Source organism: Ascaphus truei, chromosome 1 (genome assembly GCF_040206685.1).
Source record: "Ascaphus truei isolate aAscTru1 chromosome 1, aAscTru1.hap1, whole genome shotgun sequence".
In the NCBI taxonomy this organism is placed as follows: domain Eukaryota; kingdom Metazoa; phylum Chordata; class Amphibia; order Anura; family Ascaphidae; genus Ascaphus; species Ascaphus truei.
Genome location: NC_134483.1, coordinates 344,042,767 through 344,064,809, shown reverse-complemented (window position 1 = coordinate 344,064,809; position 22,043 = coordinate 344,042,767). Strand labels below are relative to the sequence as shown.

General features: G+C 43.2%; 1 protein-coding gene across 2 annotated transcripts in view; it reads left to right on the top strand.

Annotated features, from left to right (window-relative positions):
• The first annotated feature begins 8,469 nt into the window (after positions 1–8,469).
• The window catches only part of SGMS2 (sphingomyelin synthase 2), a 120,426-nt gene continuing 106,852 nt past the window's right edge, over positions 8,470–22,043 (top strand). Inside the window, exon 1 of one of the 2 annotated variants that reach the window (XR_012802646.1) lies at positions 8,470–8,760. The gene's annotated coding sequence lies outside the window, so the exon portion shown is untranslated. The remainder of the gene's footprint in view (positions 8,761–22,043) is intronic. The other variant, XM_075608425.1, reaches the window with a different exon arrangement.

The window sequence follows — 22,043 nt, the reverse complement described above, 5'->3', positions numbered from 1 at the left end:
CTCCCTTTGTCTTCGTGCATTCAGGTTACGACCCGGCTTGGCGGACGTGCTTACCTGTCTCTGGATCCCGGCTCCCTCTTGACCCTGCAGCTTCTTCCATCCCTCGACCTCAGCTTGGACCTCGACCTTCCGGATCTCTCTCTCCCCGACCTTTGGCTAATGGCAACCACTTCGCTCCTTTAGTACCGGTACCGGCAAGTATTGCTACACCTGTTCACACCTGGCCTGGCAACGCCAAAACACCACACTCCGGACACGCTCCTTCTGCTGCGGGTGCGTGCACTGATACGTCCCCACCTCAGTATAAGGGACGAGTCTGGTCTGCGGGCAGCACCGGCGTAACACTCTACTATCAAGTGACTGGTAGCTTCAAATCAATCAATTTATATTTTTACCTCTCTCAGATTGCTGGACCAACATCCAAGTTATTCTTACAATATACATTATTCCATGTATGCCTTCAGTATCATCTTTAAAATTAAAGATATAGTAAATGGAGAGAAACATACTTATTAACACAAGAGGCTATGGGGGTTATTTATTGAACTGCAATAGTGCCAAATTGGGGCACTATCTCACAGAAGCTCTCATTGACCTGATGAAGAACCCATGTATTAAACTCTATGACCTCTCCACTAATCGTTTACTAGTACAATTGCTGCTAAGTTAATTTGTTCACTGACACAATATTACATTTTTATATATTTTATCTGTCTATAATAATGTTTTATCAGTAAGGACATACTGAGATATCAACCTCGTTTTCAAATATGTCCTGGGATACAAAACAGAATTCTATATACTACAAACTGGGCGTTCAGGCTTTTTTCGGACAAAATTCCCCATTGACTTTAATTGTAATTTTCATGGGAGGGTCGCCGTAACTGTATTAACGAGGTTACACCTACTTTCTTATATTTTACTTCCCCTTTTCGTAGACTACTCTTTTCTTCTCAATCCATATTCCTAAACGTTGTTAATGTTAAATACATGCTAAAGAGCGTGCTTTGATTCTGTACTTGTTTCTGAAAACTCAGAAGCAAAACGAAATCCACTACAATCCATTCTGGGATGAAATTTGAAGATAAAGATACTCATTCAACTATTTTAATTTACTTATACAAATGTATAAAAGAAGATTAAAGACCATTGTTGGTTATTTCCTATATAAGAACTGAGAAACAATAACGTCATGAGGAAGTTTAGATTTTCTTGGTATTGTAAGCTAGTATGTCATGTAGAATAAGCCCTACCCTTTTCCTCACCTGGCCTGGACTCATGACTACTTCCACAATACTAACATTCATAGTATGTACTGTATCAATGACACTTCAGGTGATAATTACTCAGTCAAAGAGCTGGGGTTGGTGGGATTAACTATTAACCACTCTAACACAAGGTTACCGTTTTGATTAACTTAACACATCTATGATGAACAGAAAGAGAAAATAATAGTAATAAAAAGTGTTTTGTCATTTCTATGGCTCTTTCTACAGTCATTTACCATTGAATACCTGGGCAACTCTGCTTTGTATACATTGGGTGCCATTGTTTCCACTGAACCTGTCCAACAACCTCAACTAATCATGATGGTGGGCATTGTTGTTGTTTTACCACTCTGACCCTGCCTTGATATTTTGACCTTCTTTAAGTCAAACTCCAAGAGTGATCAAAGGATTCCATTTTCTGATGATTATCCAACTCCTGCAATTTGCTGTCTTAATTACATGTGTTAAAGTGCTCAGGCAGACATTTTCTGTTCTGGCACCGAAACAAAAGGATTAAAGGCAAGCTGTACCGTTTTAAGATGCTTCCAAATGTGTATGTGCACTTAAGTACAGTAATTGCTGTTTACAGAAGAGAATGCAATGAAACACCATTGAAAAATATTATTGCTTTTTTTCCACACATATCAGGAGATATCATCTTGGGTTTGTGATATTTAGAAACACAGCAAGCCTGTCCAATTTCTGTGGTGTAGCGAAACACCTCTGGGTGAATTCGAAGCAGTAACCAGATAAATGATCTAGCAAACCAAGCACAGAATTGTGTATAACCCATTCTGTGTGGCCCTTCCAGTGTTAGGACAGTAGCCACAAATCCAAGATGTCTTCCTCCTAAATCTAGGTCCCTGAAAATAATGCATTCATTTTATCTCATTCGTTTTATTTCCATATCTAATGTTGTATAGCTTTGTTAGTCTACACTGGCGACACACTTTATTCGAGCTCGGCTAGTCCCACGAATTCGGGTATACCCGGGTGTATTGAGGTTTGTGACTGTTTTCTGCCCGAGTACATTGAGGTATTTTCCAGGCAGGGATTGAAGCATTTTATTCCCGCTGGCTGCAATACTGCACAGTATATATATATATACTGCATTACAATTCATGAATTTATGCCATCTGGTAGACACGCGAAGCATTGCAGCCTATTAAATCCTAATCATTATCATTTAACAGATCAGCCACCCGTCAGCCAGGCATGAACCCAGGCTGGGAAGGCAAACGCAACGGGGCTTGTCAGAGGTGAGGAGCGGCGCATTCCAGGTATCTGCCAGGTACATACTGGGTATTTGCTCGAATAAAGTGTGTCGGTGCAGTATGTATGCATGTTCTGAGTATACATTTTAACATCTAAGTATCATTTTGAGTCAATATTGTAATCAATGCTTTTATTTTAACTCAAACTATAATATTGATCTATACAGACCAGTTTTGAGACCATGTGTAACCCTCCTTGCCTGGCTCTTAAGGTGTTTACTTCATAATAGACTATTATAATAGACATAATAGACTTACATGGCTGTGCTCAGTGTCTCATACTTTTGAAGGGTGTTATAATGAAGGGCGCCAGGAACTTTTATATTACAAACAAAGAGCTTCACATCTGTTGATAATGCTCCACATACAAGGGTAGGTTCACATACACATTAACTGGTGTCAAACAATATAGTTACTTTGTGCTTCTTCCCTTGGTAGCCCTATTCCCCACTAGGGAGGTACTTATACTTGTGTCCGTTAGTAATGTTAGATTGGCAATCTCTTGTATAGCTTCCTCAATGCTCATGTATCTGGTGGATCCTGGTTAGGGAACTCTCTGTTCTCGGGGATCAGTATCCCTTTACTGTTTATGGCATTCTTCCTCCATACTTATGTAGCCTAGTGCCCCTGGCTATGTGTTTCCTGGCCCTGACATTGTAAGGCCTGGTAAGGCGCAGACAGTGTTAGAGTTAAGTCCCTCCTCCTTTCCTTTAGTCAGGAGTTAATTTGTAACTGTTTCCTGGTGCAGTCTGGAAGCCATTGGAGCATGTGCTAGGGGGGAAGTGCTGCCCATTTTACCGGGCTTAGGAGTGGGACCCTCCCCTGGTATAAAAGATGGCTCCCTATCAAATTTAGTGAGTTCCAGTGTAACCTGCTCATTAGGGAGTTGGGCAATATTTTTACCTTACCCCATCAGGGGGAAAGGGGTTGAAACTAGCCTCTAAGGCCTCAAGCCCCAGAGGGGTCTAGTCAGGGAGGATTGCCATGCAAGCTGCGAGGGAAGTGTTCCATGTATGCTGTGTGTAATGTACTCTCTTGCATGAGAAAGAAGGATCAGGACTGGCCTGCCAATACATGGGGAACTGTTCCTTGCCTGAGTGTGTATTACTGGAAGGGTTCCTGTAGGGACTACTCCCTGCCTCTGGCAGAGCCCTGCCGGATGGAGACGCTGTAACAACGAACCCAAAAGCCTGTCTTGTTGCTGCTCCCTCTACCATCAGCGGAGACTCAGGCCTCTTGGAAGACCACAGGTGAGCTACACAGCACCACAACCATACCATGTAGCTACAGATCTCCCTTAGGGGGAGCAGGGGGCGGAAAGGTGTTACACTTAAGAGATCGGGAGTTTACTGATGACCTGTCTGTGGGAGTACACTCTGTCTTCAGGGAGGAGTATCCCGTCACTCTGTGCACCACCTACCTCATCCTCACCTATTGGATCGGGCTCCACTAGGGACTCTTTGGTGGACCAGATCCAACTCCGGAGTTTCTACTCTGAGTACTTGTCTGCTCCACTTCTGGTCAGAGAACAATCTCTGTTCATTACTATGGACACTATCTGTAAAGGGCACATTCCCTAACTGAAAACTATAACGTTTACAGGACATCCTTACTACACATAACTTACAGTGACACAATTTTTTTTAACCATCTTTTTTCCAATTGTGTCACTGAGTGATCAGGTGAGGAAGTTAGGAAAAATGTTGCTCGACGCAATATTATAAAGATATGTATCAAAGTTTGCATTTGTAAATAGAAATGTTGTTCTTATTAGAGATGGGCATTTTTTTTTTTGCATATTTGGATACTCCTCGGATCGTCCGGTTATTTTTGTCCGCAGATTTCCCACGGATGAGACTCAAAAAGGCAAATCCGCAGATTCGGATTTTTTATTTTATTTTAGAGAGCGATCTGAAGTCCGTGGCTGAACTGTTTAAAATCCGGACATGGATTAGTCCACGGGCGGGATATCTCGCTCTCTCCGCAGATTCGTCCATGTGTGGATTTTTAACAATCTGGCCACGGATTGGGGAATCTGCGGATCGGATCCTTAAAAATTCGTCCGGTTTGTATCCAATGGCAGATTTGGATTAATCCGCACGGATTTGTTACTGCCCAATTTGCGATTGGTGGGGGGGACAGGACAAATTTGGTCTAAATAATTCAGGAAATTCCAGGAAACGGATTTGGACTGGTTCTCCCATCTCTAGTCCTTATATAAGTGTATCACAGTTCCCCCCCCCCCCCCAATCGCAGATAGGGACCATGTGTGGGAATTCTACATGTATTACCAGGTGTGGTGCAATACCTGAACCTCCGCTGATGGGAACCTGGGGTGTATTCTGGAACGGTACTTACAGCGCCTCCACCTGTGCAGGATTCTAGAGTGTAGAATAACCCCTGACACAAGGCCCACATACAGTAACCACATACACCAGTTATGGTTAAACAGTTTACTGCATGCAGATAAGAACACAATATAATAATAACAACAATAGTGTCACCCTGTAACACTAGGCCTCACAGGGCCATAACCCCACACCATATACCCGAGAGTCCCAAAAGTCCCCCTCCCACCCAATTGTGAGACAGCGCTGCCCACTAGTTTGAGATGAGGGTTGGTGCACTTGGTATATAATACCTGCCGGGTGTGTCCACACCCAGACGCGCAGATGAACTGGACTTGAGATCCCTTGCTCCAGAAGGATGATCCCACGTCGTGATCCGCTTCTACGGTAGATGGCTCCCGCTTGGAGTGATCCACCTTTGGAATGTCTCTATCTCTGCTAGTGGCAGAGTGTGATCCAGTCTTTATCACCATGCCCAGGATATTCACGCTTCCTGGTTGTAACCATCACTTAAGCTGGCTCTACAGGACCCTGTCCCTATCCTAGGGGCGGTCCCTGCAGCAGCCACAAGCTGAGAGTAGTCGAGGCCTAGCTGGGGCCTAAGGGGGATCTCTGACCTAGTGCAGGGTCTACGTGCCTCCTTGCACATGCAACCTCCCCTCTGTGTGTCCCAGCACGACTGCCTTGCAAGCCCTGAGTGCGCCAAATGTATCTCTCTCTGCAGGAGATCTCTGCCGCGCGATTGGCTCCCTGGCATCACGTGGATAGCAGCCCCAGTGGCTGCTGGGTATTGTAGTCCCCACGGGACTTCTTTGCTATTGAGGCCGCGTGCGCTATCTCCCTTGCGCTATCTCCCTTGCGCATGCGCGACTTTGTAATGGCCACCGCTTGCAACTGCGCATGCGCGAACTCGCGGAGACCCTGCACTATGGAGCACCACCTGTGCCTATCCGCACTCAATGTAATAGCCGCCGCAACCTCTGCTGCGCATGCGCGAGCCTCCGCACATGCGCGAACATAACAAACATGGCGGCGCCATGTAGCAGATACCACCGGGAGCCCCCGGTGACGTGCTCACCCCAGCAGCTCACCGACATGCCGTGGGGGTCCCCAATACTGAGCGGAGGTAAGGGGGCCCAGGGGGAACCCTGCTACATAAGCGCGGCCTTACTTGAATACTCTAAATCTGATGTGCATTTACCTATTTTCTCCAGAGTACTGGGACACATGGCAAAATTCAGAGACCCCTAGAGCAAACTGATGCAATTTGAAGCATATTTTGTCACCTAATATTGTACATGGCCTCCTAAGTATCTCCTTAACCAACGAAGAAGTGTTGCTAAAACTGAGGCAGTTAGGCACTAGGGAACCCACTTCAGTTTCGCGTGCGTGCGTGCGTGTGTGTATAATTGGTGCTTTATTCAATTTATTACATTAACTACAGATATTTAGTCAATGTGTAGTTTTTATGAAGCTGAGATAAGGAAAACAATGGCAGACGAACACAGGACACAGAGAGACATCCTATCATAAAAAGTGCCTTGTTAACATCTATTGAACTTCCTAAAGAAGTGCAAAGTGATGTAATATAATACAAGTAGGCTAGAAATGCACGTTGAGGAATTGAACTTCCAAAACAATGTTGGATGCAAAACTGGCCCAAAAGGTGGGGCAAAAAAATCGCACCCGTTTTATCCGAGAAAAATATCACACTTAAAGCAATACAGAAATATTTATTTAATAAATATGATTTTTTCTTTTTTTAGCCTAGTTTTGCTGGCGACTTTTCAACATAACCCGTTTGTTGTCCCAATACATTACAGTACCTAGAGACCACTCTGATTTGTCACTTTCCTGACAAAATACCCAGGTTGAGGAACGTGCACTATGATAGTGCATGTAAGACCAGAGCTTGTAGAGCAAGCATGTAAACTCGTGGCCCGCGGGCCGCATGCGGCCTACAACGAATATCTTTAACCAGTGTTCGACAAATCCAGTCGCCCACAGGCCCGGGGCGACTGGACTTTGCTCCGGGCGACTGGATTTGGCCGCCCCAAGCAGCGCACACTGTTCTTTGCTCGCGCGCTGAAAAAAAAAGTCCCCTTACCTGCTTTGTGATTGGCGCGCGCTCACAGGATTTTTTGTGTGCGCGCAGCCAGGCTCCATATGAGCACCACGCGCATCACGATGGGCCATTTTCCCTGGTGATCTTCCGTGAAGAAGTAAGTGCTCCCTCTGTCTTCCGCACCCCATCTGCCTCACCATGCCGCCCCCTGCACTCCCCATGGCTCCAGCGGCCCCCCCGCACCCCATCTGCCTCACCATGCCACCACTACCGCCTCACCATGCCGCCTCCTGCACTCCCCATGGCTCCAGCGGCCCCCCCTGCCACCCACCTGGCCAAACCCAGTCACCCGGCATCACCCAGTCACCCCCTCCCCCACTCACCCTCTCTGTCTCTCCTCAACCTCTCTGTCTCTGTCTCTCCTCACCCTCTCTGTCTCTCCTCACCCTCTCTGTCTCTCTCTCTCCTCACCCTCTCTGTCTCTCCTCACCCTCTCTCTCCTCACTCTCTCTCTCTCCTCACTCTCTCTCTCCTCACCCTCTCTCTCCTCACCCTCTCTCTCTCCTCACCTCTCTCCTCACTCTGTCTCTGTCTCACCCTCACTCTCTGTCACCCCCGTCTCTGTCACCCCCCTGTCTCTGTCACCCCGTCTCTCACTCTCTGGATATTTTATTTACCCAATATATCTTAACTGCCCTATACCTAAACTGAAAGAACCTATACTGCTTTCTTCCAGATCTGACTCAAGCTTCACACAGAAGACATAGGAATCCCCCCTAAGGCCGTGCCTATAGTGCCGTCGTTGGCAACGGCGACATGGCGGGTGACGTCACCCGTCGCCACCGGCAAAAGTTATGTTTTGCCGGGCGGCGGGGTCACGGGATTCCGGCAATTTGATTTGTTCAAGGGTCGTCACGTGCCGGCTTCAGGTTTTCGTGACGGCGACGTTGCTCTGTCTCCGTCGCGTGCACTATAAGCGCAAAAGACGCCGGCAATGTATTTGTTTTCGGGGGAACACCTCCCCTCCAAAATATAGCATTGCGGGAATTAGGTACCTGGAGTTTTTGTTTTTTTGCGGCCCACATAAACTTAAACCTTGTTTATTTGGCCCGTGTTAGCCTTTGAGTTTGACATGCTTGCAGTAGAGTATCGTAGATGGTTAAGAACAAAAATCAATGCTATTGTCTCACAGGCAGGCTCTACCAGAAAGCAAAGTTTGTCAATATCTTGCACTTGAATTATGTAACTGGTGTGAATCAGCACAAAAAAAAACCCAGCAAATAAATCAGTTTTTTTCTTTGTATTTTATTGCATGAATCTGCATTGTACATATAACAACATTGATATTAGAAGCCCTATTAAAAATGGGATATCCCAATTCCTAGTCAGTACAGGAGACTGATAAACTTAAGCACTCCTCCTTTGCCACCTGCCTCTCCCTCATCTCCACCCCTGATAGCTGCAGGGAACATTCCTGGGCGTCTGACTGGTTTTACAGCCTGGGGAAGCAAGGCAACCAATGTTTGGAAATGGAGTGGGCGGGTGAGTGTATGTACTGTCTGTGTGTGTGTGTGTGTGTGTGTGTGTCTGCCAGAGGAAGAAAACTGAATGATGTCAGGCAGTGGTGGGAGGAGGAGGAGAGCAGATCAGTGAGACTGGAGAGAAGGGAAGAAAAAGGGGTCGGGCAGTGATCATGAAGGCTACTGTAAACACAGTCAATGACAACACAGACCGAGCTACTCCCAGGAGCATCCAGTCCATCTGCAGGACTTCAGCAACAGCAGCAGCAGCAGCAGCTCTGCGAGGTGAGTTGGCTTCACTGCATGTTCCCATTCACACACGCATCAAGTGGAAGGGGCATTCCTGACAGATGTACCTGTAGAAGGGGTATTTTGACAGATGTAGGGGTGCCAGACGCTGTGAAGAAGCATGTGACCCAATACCAAGCTGGAGGTTGGAAAGCTAGTATGGCTAAACTTTCTAGCTGGCAGCTTCGGATCTCTGCCACAGGAGGGGGCGTGTGCTGAGTGAATTTCTAAAGTTAGTGGTGGAGCATACATAAGTACATACATACATACCTCTTTCTCTCTATATATCTCTCTCTCAATGTGGGTTTATATGTATATTTCTTATGTATGCAACTTAAGGGTGTTTATGCACCTTGAGTCCGTGTGTGTGTGTGTGTGTGCGTGCGTGCGTGCGTGCGTGCGTGCGTGCGTGCGTGCGCGCGCGCACACTCACGGTTCCAATAATCACTTGTCTGTGTGCTTCGTGCAGAGGTTAATTGCAGAAAAAATGTAGTAACAATTCACTCACAGGATTCCATAACTGCAGCTAAGGAGTCCTGTGAGTGCATCATTACTACAATTTCTCTCTTTATATATATATAAATGTAAATACAACTGTATGCTCATCTGCATGTCTTAGGCAGGTCTGCAACCCCGCCTTTCACCATTATCACCCAGCACACAGCACTTACACTGCAGCAAGGGATTCTGGGAAATGACATGCAAATAAGCACACAGTGCCACTATATATGTATATATATATATATACACATATACATATACATACACACACACACACACACCCTTGAGAAAGCTTCAATAAAGTAATACATTTATTCCATCCAAAACAGAAAAGATTAAAATGTGCGACGTTTCAGGCTTACATGGCCCTTTATCAAGCTCCTAACGCCTATATAATTGTATACATATACTGTGTACAGTATAATTTTGCTCTGATGGTTAGTTGGTTAGGTTCATATGCATATTAATTTATTCTGATAGCTAATGGGTCCATCCAGCAGCAAAAATATTAAGGTGGAAGCCAAATTGAGCTTTATTTAGTGTTGCATTGCAGGGTGAGGAGATGGTTTTATCTGCTGGTGGATCACTTGGGATCAGGGTGAGGTGTGAATGGGACAGAGCATGTCACTTGTCAATAAGGGACCCAGCGGCAGTACAGCAGTACTGTAGAGAGAGCCATGTACCATGCACTGCCGAAAACAATTTACATTTGCATTATTGCCTGTAAAACAAGCCAATACAGTATTATAATGGGATTTATCAATATCTGCGCCCACTGGGTTTTTGATTTTATTATTTCTTTTTCTTGTGCTTAAAAAAAAAATGCCAGCACTGAGTTGCCATAAGCTTATCGGCCTTACAGAAACGTGTGAAACATCAGGAGTTGATTGACAAGTGTCTTAACATTTGACCCTGATGCCAGTGTTTGAGGTGTGATGGTACTAGGGTTACCACGGAGGACCACAACTTTTTAATTTGTACTGTACCACCACTTTTATTTTTTTTAATATACTTGCAATTCCTCTTACCCTTTCTATTTTCTTACTTTCTAAAATACAGCCGGAGAGCTTGGCCTCAATATTTAATACATATACAGTAGTTCTGTTAATTAAATACTTCGCAGTACCAGTACTTAAAAAAACCAAAAAAAATAATTGTAACCACTGTCTAGTGCTAATGAACACTAGAAGCCTGTGAAAGTAACATTTGTAGGATTTTGACTGCAGCAGTTTGAGAAGTCTGCCTTGGGTTTATCTTAGTGCTGCAGTATGTCAGAGCTCAGCTGGGAGTGGTGATTTTCAATATAAAATGAAGATACTGCAAGCTTGTCTGCTTGTGCTGTGAGTGTGGTGTTCTTCCTCAGTACCGTGGTTTGATGTGTGAGTATTGAGTCGGATTTTGGAGAAGGTTGGTAAACTATAATAAAAAGACACTGCTTGAAAGTTAACGTTGGAAGGGGTATTACAGGGCATTCCATAGCAAACAGTCACTGGATATTGAAAAGCTTTTCTGACAATGCACAAATCACGTGACACATCACACTTCTGACAGTAGCATAAGCATAACCACACGTGTACATTCCAAAACGCACCTTAAAATAGGCTTATAGCTGCCTGCTAAGACTGCAATAATCAATAGAGAAATGTGTGGTGTATGAGAGTGCTTTTATTGCTCACTAGACTGAGATGAAAGGATCTCTTCAGTAAATAAAGTACTCTTTGTACCTGCAGTCCCTCCAATCTGTGACTAGGGAAACTTGGCTTGTACTCCCCATGCTACATCACAAGTAACTTTGCATTGACATATTTGTTATATTCTATACCTTATCAGCAGAAAGGGAGAGAACAAGAGGACTATTGCAAACACTTTAATAAAACTCCCATTATATCCACAACACAACTGTGTAAGTTTAGGCTCTGTGCTTTTTGTCACTTTGGTAATTATACTAGTGAAACGCCAATAGTAAAGGAAACATAGCTGTAAGAATTATACTATGCTAGAATTTATTAGTTATAGATGAGACTTTCATTCTCATGTTCTTCTTCATTTAAATATAAGGCCTACTGCACTTCATGTTAAGATTGCCAAAATTAGTTTTTAATTCATTCTCATGTTCTTAATTAAAAAATAAGGAATACTGTACTTTAAAGTTGAGATTGCCAAAATTAGTTATGGAGGAGTGGCTCAATGAGTAAAGACACTGACTGATGCCAGGGGAACTTGGTTCAATTCCTGGTGTCACCTCCTTGTGATCTTGGGAAAGTCACTTTATCTCCCTGGGCTTCAGCACCAAAAACATAGATTGTAAAATCCCCTGGGCAGGGTCTGTATCTGTAAAAAAATGATGTATTGAGCTCTATACTGCAATTGTGAAGCGCTTTGAATCCCATTGGAAGAAAAGCACTATATGAAATAAAGTTGTTATTAACATAGTTCCCAATGGGTGTAAGGCCTGAAGCAATATTCTGGACCGCTGTACAATTTATAGCTGGCTTCAGGCTGTTCTCAGACTTTTTATTATAAGGAAATCACAACTACTTTATCAACCTCAATTCCTCCCCACGCCTCAAAAATAATACCCAAAATCTACTGTTGTGTGTGGTTACGACTTCCCCTCCCATAATTCTATGCTTGTCTAACTATTAGTGTTTATTGGCTCGCCCTCCTAGATGAGAGCTGTGGTATTATCAGACTGGACTTAAAGCAGCAAGCCTGCAAAAAACAAAAATATATAATTGGAGCAGAGGGGGTGTCTGGTGCTAAAAGTGCTCGATTTTCAGCATCAGGGACCCTGCGGTTCCCGATAATAATGACACTTTTTGGTGCCGGCACTCCTCGTGGGGGAAACAGCATGGAAATCCGGTGTTGCCCAATTGGAACTCACGGATCCTGTGAGATTTGGCAGCCATATTGGTTCCCCAGGAGGGAACTTTAAATACAGTATGTAAACCGGAAAGTATATTGGAAAACAGGAGGTCCCCTGAGCAAAAAAAAAAAAAAAAATAGTACTGTTCAGCACCGGCAGGCACTCTGGTTACAATTACGTTAAAAAAAAAAGGTTTTTGACATTTTCCAGGTGGGATTTCTGCTTTAATTGATTCTGTCATGTTGTTTTATTTCACGCAGCCGGGATTCTTGGAGGGATTTTCTCTCACTGAAATTCAAGGTATTTTAGGAGCAGTCTTACTGCCAACTTTTGGTAGTGTTCGTGGGAAGAAGCACTTAAACCAATCTTTCTTTTAATGACTGTAGTGAGAACTTAGAAGCAGGCGTGGTATACTGTTGGATTCCAATTTTACTAAATAATTAAATGATAGCTACGAACTAATATTGACTATGCATTTCTTATTTGTGAACTTAGTTTTCAATATTTCTGAAAGCAGATGACTTTTTTTTTTTAAAGCAGTTTACTCTGATGCTGGTGCAATATACACAGTACGAAATTCACATTGTCTCCAGGTGCGGCCCAACAATTCGAATGTTCTAGTCAATCTATTGTCCAAGTAGTCTGCTAACTGTAGATGTTAAATGCACCATCAATACTTTGACTGCTATCCTGTGCAGGAATTTAGCATCCTGACCGTGTTATCTTTTTGGGGACCCGGACTTTCCTGTATTTGGGACTCTCTGTTCAGTAAAAAAATGAGGTAATACTGGACATGTATGTGTCTGGTATTACCTCTCTGGACATAGTAACCTGACCGTCTTGGGGGGCCACAGGATTTCCCTGAGCAGGGAGAGAGCAGGGTTGTTGGTAGGGGGCTGAGCAGCTTCCTCCATCGTGATTGGCCACATTACCCAGCAGCAGCCAATCAGTGGGAGGTGTCAGGAGCTTGGGGATGGGGCCAAGGGGAGGAGGAAACAGCATGGAGCGTAATGAGGTTAGAAGGGTGTGTGTGTTTGTGTGTGTGTGTGTGTGTGTGTGTGTGTGTGTGTGTGTGTGTGTGTGTGTGTGTGTCTCGAGCGCGTGCACATTTCACCATTATGTCCAGTATTTTTGGAAAAACCACCTGGCAACCCTAACTGAGATATATATATATTAATTCATGTGGCATTACTGAATAGCAAAAGCTGCACCTACAAGATGTGCTTGCTGTTTTCTGTACAGTACATATATCTTCTAATGTTTTATCACAGTGTGTTCAAACCCTTTTACCACTTTGCCTATAAGTAAAATATAAAATGTTGACATAAAATGGAGACTAAGGTGCAAAATAATTAACTATATTCTTTAATAGCAGTCACGATATCAGCTAATAATCTGTCCTGTTTAGATCAATCGTTGTTTTCTTGTTATACACATTTGACATCGTTTTAGATAAGTTTGCATATATCTTTGCAATGCTTTTCATATACTTATTAAAAAATGTGATGTAACTTTTATGCGGCCTCGGCCACTATCAAGACACAGACAACCTAAACTCAAATGATTTTTTTTCTCTTTGTTTAAAAAGACAATGTCAGTCTCTGAAAAGTAAATCAGTAAGATTTGTTGATAATAGACCGAAAACTTACTGGGAAAAAAACCCTATTATTGATAAATACATTGATAGGGTGACCAGACGTCCCGGCAGTTTTTTTCATGTCCTGCGCACACAGGAGGTGGGGCAGCAGCACACAATGTCTCCTCCGGCCGTTAGGTGGCGCTGCGCAACTTCTGCTCTCCTGTCTGCAGTGTGCACTCTGAGGCTTGTCCTATAGTAGGTGCGTGCACGTGACACACGCTTTTTGTGTGTATGCTGTGAGTGAAGGTACTGTGTGTGTGTATGTGTGTGTATGTGTGTGTATAGTTTGTGTGAGTTAATAATGTATTAAATAATATTTTTAAAATAAAAAAAACATGCTGCACAATAAAAATAATTTTTATTTATTCAACTTTGACACATACACACACACACACACACACACATACATACACATACATTTCAGCGGAGGTAGCGGTGCGAATTCTCTCTTTTCCCAGTCTTCAGCTATTCACAATACAGTTCACAATATGTAAAAACATGTTTTTCCAAAAACTGCGGTGCGCGTTTGAATTACTTTATGACAATGTATTGTGATACCATCACGGTCCTCTAGGTGCCTTTAATAGGGCAGCTATAAGACTTTTTCAACACATAGAGTTAATCTTCCTAGGGAACTCAACAGCAGCTGCTGCATAATTAAGCCGGCTGAACAAGGAAGTGTTTTTAAAGTACACAGGAAGCTGTCAGAGTGAGAGAGATTGGCGTCCTAGAAAAGGGGACAGAGAAGTGCTTCCCAGCGAGTAAGGCTGGCACAGTTCATTGGACCCGCTGGATGGTGATCGCGGAGTCTGCTGGGACTGCCTGGGTTTGAATCCCAGAGGAAAGCAGGAAAGATAACACACCGTGCTGAAGCAGGGATGTCCTGTCCTGACAGTGGACATACAAAAGAGAGTTTCTCTGAGCTCACGTGGAGCCGAGTTCCCATAAGAGGAAAGGATTCAAGGCCGTTCTGAAACAGGGACGTCTGCTCCAAACAGATCAGGAAAACACTTTATTGTTGTGTACAGAGACTGTGTACATGGTTGCTTATGCCAGGGCATGTTTTGGGTGTGGGAACCAGCTTAGCTGGCCATCCAAGTAGTGAGGGCTAAAGCTACGGTGTAGTTAGCTTTCCCTAATGGGAATAGGTATTTTATTTTATGATTTGTTTGACTTAAAGGGACAGTGGGCCTGTTGGTGTATGATTTAATCCCTGTAAATAAACCCCATATAGAGAATTACAGTGTTTTCTGCCTTACATTGGGACTAAAAGAGACTGCAACGTGGTGTGGGCATCACAGTACGTACAAATCGTTTTGCTATTCTATTTACTAAAATGTTTCAGCTATAGATGGATCAAGTGCCTTCAATACTATAATTGTCTCGCTAAGGGCATTTTGTGTACTTAACCACATACCTCATTTAAGGCTAACATATCTCAAATCAGATATATGTAACATTTTTTATACACTTCCTGTAATATTGCAAGGATAATATTGTGAGCAGTTCAAGCTATATGCCTTGCTATATACTGTATGCCAGAGTTTTTACTTAGCCCTATGCTGACTGATTGTAGAACAAATATATTGTATGTCTTCTGGCACTGAAGGTTTAGTATCTTTACTTTATTTACGTATTATTTTTATTATTTATTTTTAATTCTAAAAAAAAATGTAATTTGGGAAGTGTAACAGGGACTTATCCCTGTTGAAGAAAGTATCGCTAAAATCCAACAGGCATCTGGTTAAGTGCAGCAGGCGATTAGCCAGACTCCACCTGGCCAATTATGTCTGTAAGAAAAGCCTCCTGTTGGAAATAGGAGAAAGATTCCTTAGCTCACATTTGTGCTGACATAAGGAGAAAGAGAAGGAGGACTGCAGAGATTTTCCTTAGCCCACAACTGGGCTGACCTGAGGAAAATATGATAGCTTGATGCACACAGAAGGACTGTATGCTGATAGCAAGACCTCTGTTCCTTGACCCAGAAAGTGCCATAGCACAGGGGTGCGCAAACTTCTTGAGCTGCGTCCCCTGCCAGGGAGCCGCAGCATTCGCCCCCCCCCCTCCAAAGACTCGGCGTCAAATAACATTGCGGGTCATGTGACGTCATGTGACCCCACCGCGTAATTTGACGCATGTTGCCAACGCCAGACGTCACATGACCCGGCGGCATCATTTGACACCGCGATGCCATGGCGACGCGTCACCGAAGACCTGGCAGAGAACAGGTAAGTGAGTTACAGAGACCTCACGCCTCAAACGGCATTTAATTTAAATGCCGTGGGGAAGAGCACGGGGCCTCTGTATCCGCCACGCCCCCAAATTCTAGAAATGATCGGGCGCGCCCCGCCGGTTTGCACACCGATGCCATAGCACACAAGGATGCTGACCCAGGAGAACAGTGAGGACTTCCTCTACAGCAATAACAACAGAAACAGATAAGAGACTTTCTTGCTGGACTGTTATGTGTTTGTGTATATATATATATTTTGTCAGATTAACTATGTCCAGGACATACTTGAAAACGAGAGGTAACTCTCAATGTATTACTTCCTGGTAAAACATTTTATAAATAAAATAAATAAATATGTATATGTGTGTGTGTGTGTGTGTGTGTGTGTTTGTTTGGGGTGGTAAGTAGCCAAGCTACCCACCCAGTTAGATAGGGCATATACAGTACTGTCTAGTTATTCTCAAAAATGGAGCAGGTTTTTCTTTTATGTTTTGTGTTTACATTGTTAAAGGAATAATAAAGCCTTATATTAATTTCACCCTAAAACGGTCTCCATTTGCATACCTCTGCACATATCTCTTACAGGAAGCCAGAACACTTATTAGTGCCCTGTACTATATAATTTCAACCCCTCATTGCCACAGACCTTAAAAATGATTGGAGTTAATAGTTAAATGGTCAAACATAAAAGTCAGGACCATCAACCGACTGTAATTTCCCTTAAACAGGACAGTCCGATAAACTAGTGGCTCCCTTCAAAAAAATATTAAAGCATTCTGGAGAGGGGACTAAAAAGCAGAATGTTTTTATGTTAATTATTGCTCTATTTTTCACTATATCTGGAAACTTAAAAATACTTCACCAAAATATGCCCATATTCAGTATAATTTGTTGGATTTCCATGTGAAAAAAGTGCACTTAGCTATTTCAGCATCCTCTGTGTAATGTGAGTGCAGAGAAGAGCCTTTACATGAGCCCAAAAAGATGCAGCAGTAGCAAATTGGGGTGTCAGACAGGCAAGATGATTGGCCCTGAGGGGAGGAAGCAAGCATTGCGTCATTGTTGCCTGCCCTGTGTCTGTTTGCACATCCCTGTTTGCACACACCCCCTACTACCAGGTTATATTTACTGTGTATACAAACTTCTGTAGCTTTGAATAATTTATTTTAAAATACCTACTGCATAAAATCAGATTTAACCCTTGAACAATGAATGACTGGTTTGTTAACATATATGAATACTGTTTTTCTGTGCCTTGTTCTTTCAGCTGGGGACCATGTAATTGTGCAAATATTGAAAGTATGTTTCACATGGATACAAGCGCAGTATGGAAGATGTTTATTATTATTATTATTATTATTATTATCGTGGACCACTTTAGTATTACTAAACGTCTTGAGCAGTGGTTTTCAACCTGTGTTCCGTGGTACCCTGGTTTTCCATAAGTGATGAACAGGGCTTTCCTGAGACCAAATTTGATAATGATGGACATTTCATTTTTCAAGTTTTATCATGTCACATGTCTTAGTTAATAATGTAAACAGGTTATTAAATGCTATGCAATAGCAAATAGATCCATATGTAAGTCTGAGAAAGTGATAGATTCAGCATTTCATTCTTTGCAATGTTCTGCCAGACAATCAATATCGGATTTGCATCACATGGTACAGTACATGCGCTCAATCAAAGCCAAGCCGAGAATAAGTTAACTTGCCTGTGGATGTTATCTTTCTCCTAGAGCAGCGGTGCGCAAACTGGGGGGGCGCGCCCCACAGGGTGGGCGCGAGACTGACTGCGGGGGGCGTGGGGTTTACAGAGGCCCCGCGCACTTCTCTCACTTACCTTGGCTCCGGCGGCTTCTTAGACGCGTCGCCATGGCAGCGCGACGTCAAATGACGCAGCGAGGTCATGTGACATCACGTTGCCATGGGAAGAGCACTTTATAAAGGGACTCATCCGTTCTTCATTTCACATTATGCATACATGTCTTTTGTTAAAAATAAAAATAAAGGTTGCAGAAAAATCTTAGAATATTTGACCTACTTTTGAACTGGATTTGTGCATTCATTTTTTTTTATTGATGGCAGCAGATTTGTTAGGATAATCCCATGAGACTGTTATTTTTATTAAAGAGGACCCTGGGAAAGAGCGTAGTGACAAAACCGTATGTACTGTACCAACAACCTTACAACGCCCATACACCAACTGCTATTTTCAGAATACATTTTGCACTCACAACGTAAACCAGATTTTCTGTGCAAAAATGACCACAATTAAGTTTTTATAGCCTTAAGGAAGGTTCACAATTAAATATGCACATACCCTCATTATTCCTAATTCAGAAGATATATGTGGGATCAAATCTGTTTGTCAGATCATGCTTTTTTTTCAAAACAAGAATTAAAATACATAGTGAAGGTACAGATGCAGCGGCCGTTATTCGAACAAATCACTGAGCCGTTTTCGTGTTCCACGCGGCATTAACGTGGCCAATCAAACCAGGCAGATCTGTGTTTATCGCGGTTGCTTTGTTTGAATTTCATGGATTCCGTTTCTTTGTGTGCAATGAAATGCAATGAAATGGATGAATTGTAATGTGTACAGTACTGTGCTACTGTGTCAATTTCAGTGTTTACAAACCAGAACACTAAAATGCCATTTTCTGTACTCGCCTGCACTCTCGTCTTAAGGCGGTACGGTTGGAAGAAATCATGCACCATGACATTGGTATTCCGAGGTATACACCGGGTGAAGTGTTTCAATAACGGCCGCGGCATCTGTACAATACATGATTTTGCTTGTATTGGGTGTTTTTAACTGGAAGTGCTGTGTATGTGTTAATTGCTGTGGTTTTGTCAGAAACCTTTTTTGTAGGATTGCATTGTAGATTCCTCTGTCATTAAGTTTAAATGAATGCACAATACATCAAACCATGCACGTACAGCATTAACACTAGTTGGTGATCAGGTATAGAAGAGCATGGGAGGTGCTGGTTACTCACAAGTCTAACCCACGCAGACACTTCTCCGTCTTTGACTCTCTACCCAGACCACCACCAGTCTTTCTCCCTCTAATTCACCTCAGGACTTTACTTACTATTTCAAGACTAAATAAACTGATGAATCAGACTGCTCACCTATGTAAAGGGTCCTAGAAAGGCAGGTGCAAAGGGTAAGAGTTAACAACAAAACAAAAAACCCAAAGAGATAGGGTCATAAGGCACCCCTAGATTATGCACTCATTGCCTAGTAAGTACGAGATGGCTAAAATTAGCCTCTGGCTTAATTAACTGCTAGATAGGTATATAGCAATCAGAGGTGATGGGCTAAAACCAAAAATAATAAAGTTTTAATACATTATGATAATAGTACACTCAAATATTTAAAATTGTAATATAGAATCCTCGTAGTGGAGTCCTAAGAACCCTAGGTAAGTATGTATAGTATTGTTGTTCCTTAATAGGCAGTGTTCGACAAACCTATACATTTGCTCGCCCCGGGCGAGTGGATTTAACCCCCAGGCGAGTAAATATTGGCCCAAGCAGCACACGTTTGGTACTAGGTGGCGAGTAGATTTTTTTGTGTGGCGAGTAGATTTTTTGGTGATTTGTCAACCACTGTTAATAGGTATAGGGTCCTTTAAAGCTGCAGACATGCACAGGATAATAACACCATGAAAAAGACCTGTATAGTAGCAACAACAAAAATCACTCTATTAGCACTGTTGTAATCAAACGTATGGTGGTGAATAGTTAATGCCAGGGATAGCATGAATGAAGGGGTTAAATAAATAAGCATCATACATTCATAGCTCTGTGTAACATAATTGCAATGCAAAGTGAATATGTCAACCAAATTATGGTGCTCTGAACCCTGATACAAAGGTATCCACTCTAAATGCTATATTGTCTCCCTGATGTCTCAAGTGAACTGGAACACTCTGATGTGTATGGCAGTGAATAAAGCTATCAATATAGCCTGCTATATTAGCACAGTCATTTTTTAACTGCTAACACCAAAATCTCCAATCATGATTTCAATGGTTCCAGACAGCAAATAGCTAGGACACTCAGCGGTTTAGACAGACAAAGACATAACTATTCAGGACATAGATATCATGCCCATTAAGCCCATATACAAGCCGTGTTTCGTGTGAGTCGTGTAGTAGCAGTCTGCATTTCACCACCATACGTTTGATTACAACAGTGCTAATAGAGTGATTTTTGTTGTTGCTACTATACAGGTCTTTTTCATGGTGTTATTATCCTGTGCATGTCTGCAGCTTTAAAGGACCCTATACCTATACCTATTAAGGAACAACAATACTACTGTATACATACTTACCTAGGGTTCTTGGACTCCACTACGAGGATTCTACTGTGTATTACGATTTTAAATATTTGAGTGTACTTTTATCATAATGTATTAAAACTGTATTATTTTTGGTTTTAGCCCATCACCTCTGATTGCTATACTGTATACCTATCTAGCAGTTAATTAAGCCAGAGGCTAATTTTAGCCATCTCGTACTTACTAGGCAATGAGTGCATAATCTAGTCTACCCCCTTTGTATCTAAAGCCCTCTCCTGCCTAAAACCTTTATCACTGACTGCCCCGCACCTCTCGCATCTCCTTCCTCTCAATATCCGACTAGCACCCTCTCTATCCACCTTTAAGACTGACCTAAAAACACACCTCTTTAACGGCGCATATGTGTATCTCCGCTGGCTGATACTATACACCTCAAAGGCACTGACCTTAACCCCTTGCTGATGCACTTACCATAACACCCTTTTACTGTAAGTTCTCCCTAATTACCACTTGGATTGTAAGCTCTTTGGGGCAGGGACTCCCTTTCCTATTGTTATAGTCATGTCTGAAGCGCTTATTCCCACTATGTGTTATAGTTTTATGTCACGTGTATTACAGCTGTGAAGCGCTATGTACATAAATGGCGCTATATAAATACAAAATATATATACATACCCTGCAGTTAAACTGCACAGGCTTTTATTCAGTGTCTATTTATAAAGTGCTCAGATACCCATATACATGTTTATAGAGATGAAAGCTGCACTTCTGCAAATCGAGTGGTGCCTCCCAGAGCAGAACTGCCCCAGAGTTTGCCCACGAGAGGAATGTCGCTCTATGGATCCCTCTCTTATTCATTGACAGTCTTTCCCAGTACCTAATCTTTAGATATTGGTGGTTCATGTCTTTAGAACTGGTGGTCTTTTGGTGGTAAGTCTGAGCAGCGGGTCCCACTGTGCATGTACTGTAAGATTACAAAATATATATGTAGCAGGGTACCCTCCCTTGCCTCCTCCCTGGCATTGGTCCCGTCGCTCGGAAGGGTTTGTGTGAGTTGCGTCGGCCATGTTGTGGTTGGCGCAGCCGCATACATATGGACTGTGTGTAAGGTAGCAGCCATCTTGGGTTTGGCACTGCAGGAGGAGGATGTCCTGGCTGTTCAGGATTTCCTCCGCCAACAGGAGGCGGCGTGCTCAGTCCTGACGGAGGCGGCGAAGGGAGAGGTAGTGTCCAGGGAGCTAGTCAAGCCCTCTGGCCTAGGCCAGACCTGTTTCCCTTAGGCCCTAGCTTGTTCCCTTACACCGTAGTTGAATATTGTGGGGCTGCCCAGTAGTAAGAGACCTGCCCCTTAGTGTGTGTGTGTAAGAACCAGCAAAGCAGACGGAACCGCAGTGGAGGATTTCCAACGACCTGGTGAAACGGCCGCGCAGTGCTACCGGAAGTAAGGCGAGAGGGGATTGTTGGAGGACTTCATCGAGGGTTAACAGATGCAGCCTGTCTAAAGGAATACCCTGGTACACTTGAGTACCCAGGAAAGTACCCACATGCACCAACACTACACGTGTGAGGGTAGCAATGTCCTCTCATATATCCTTGGGTGGGGATTGTTCTGCCGGACACCGGGTACTAGGTGACCAGGGCACCATCCGTACTGTGGGGGACAATTACTGTTATTGTTACCTGCTGGTTATTATTGTGTGTGTATACTGTATTGTGGAGAATCCTGTGGAC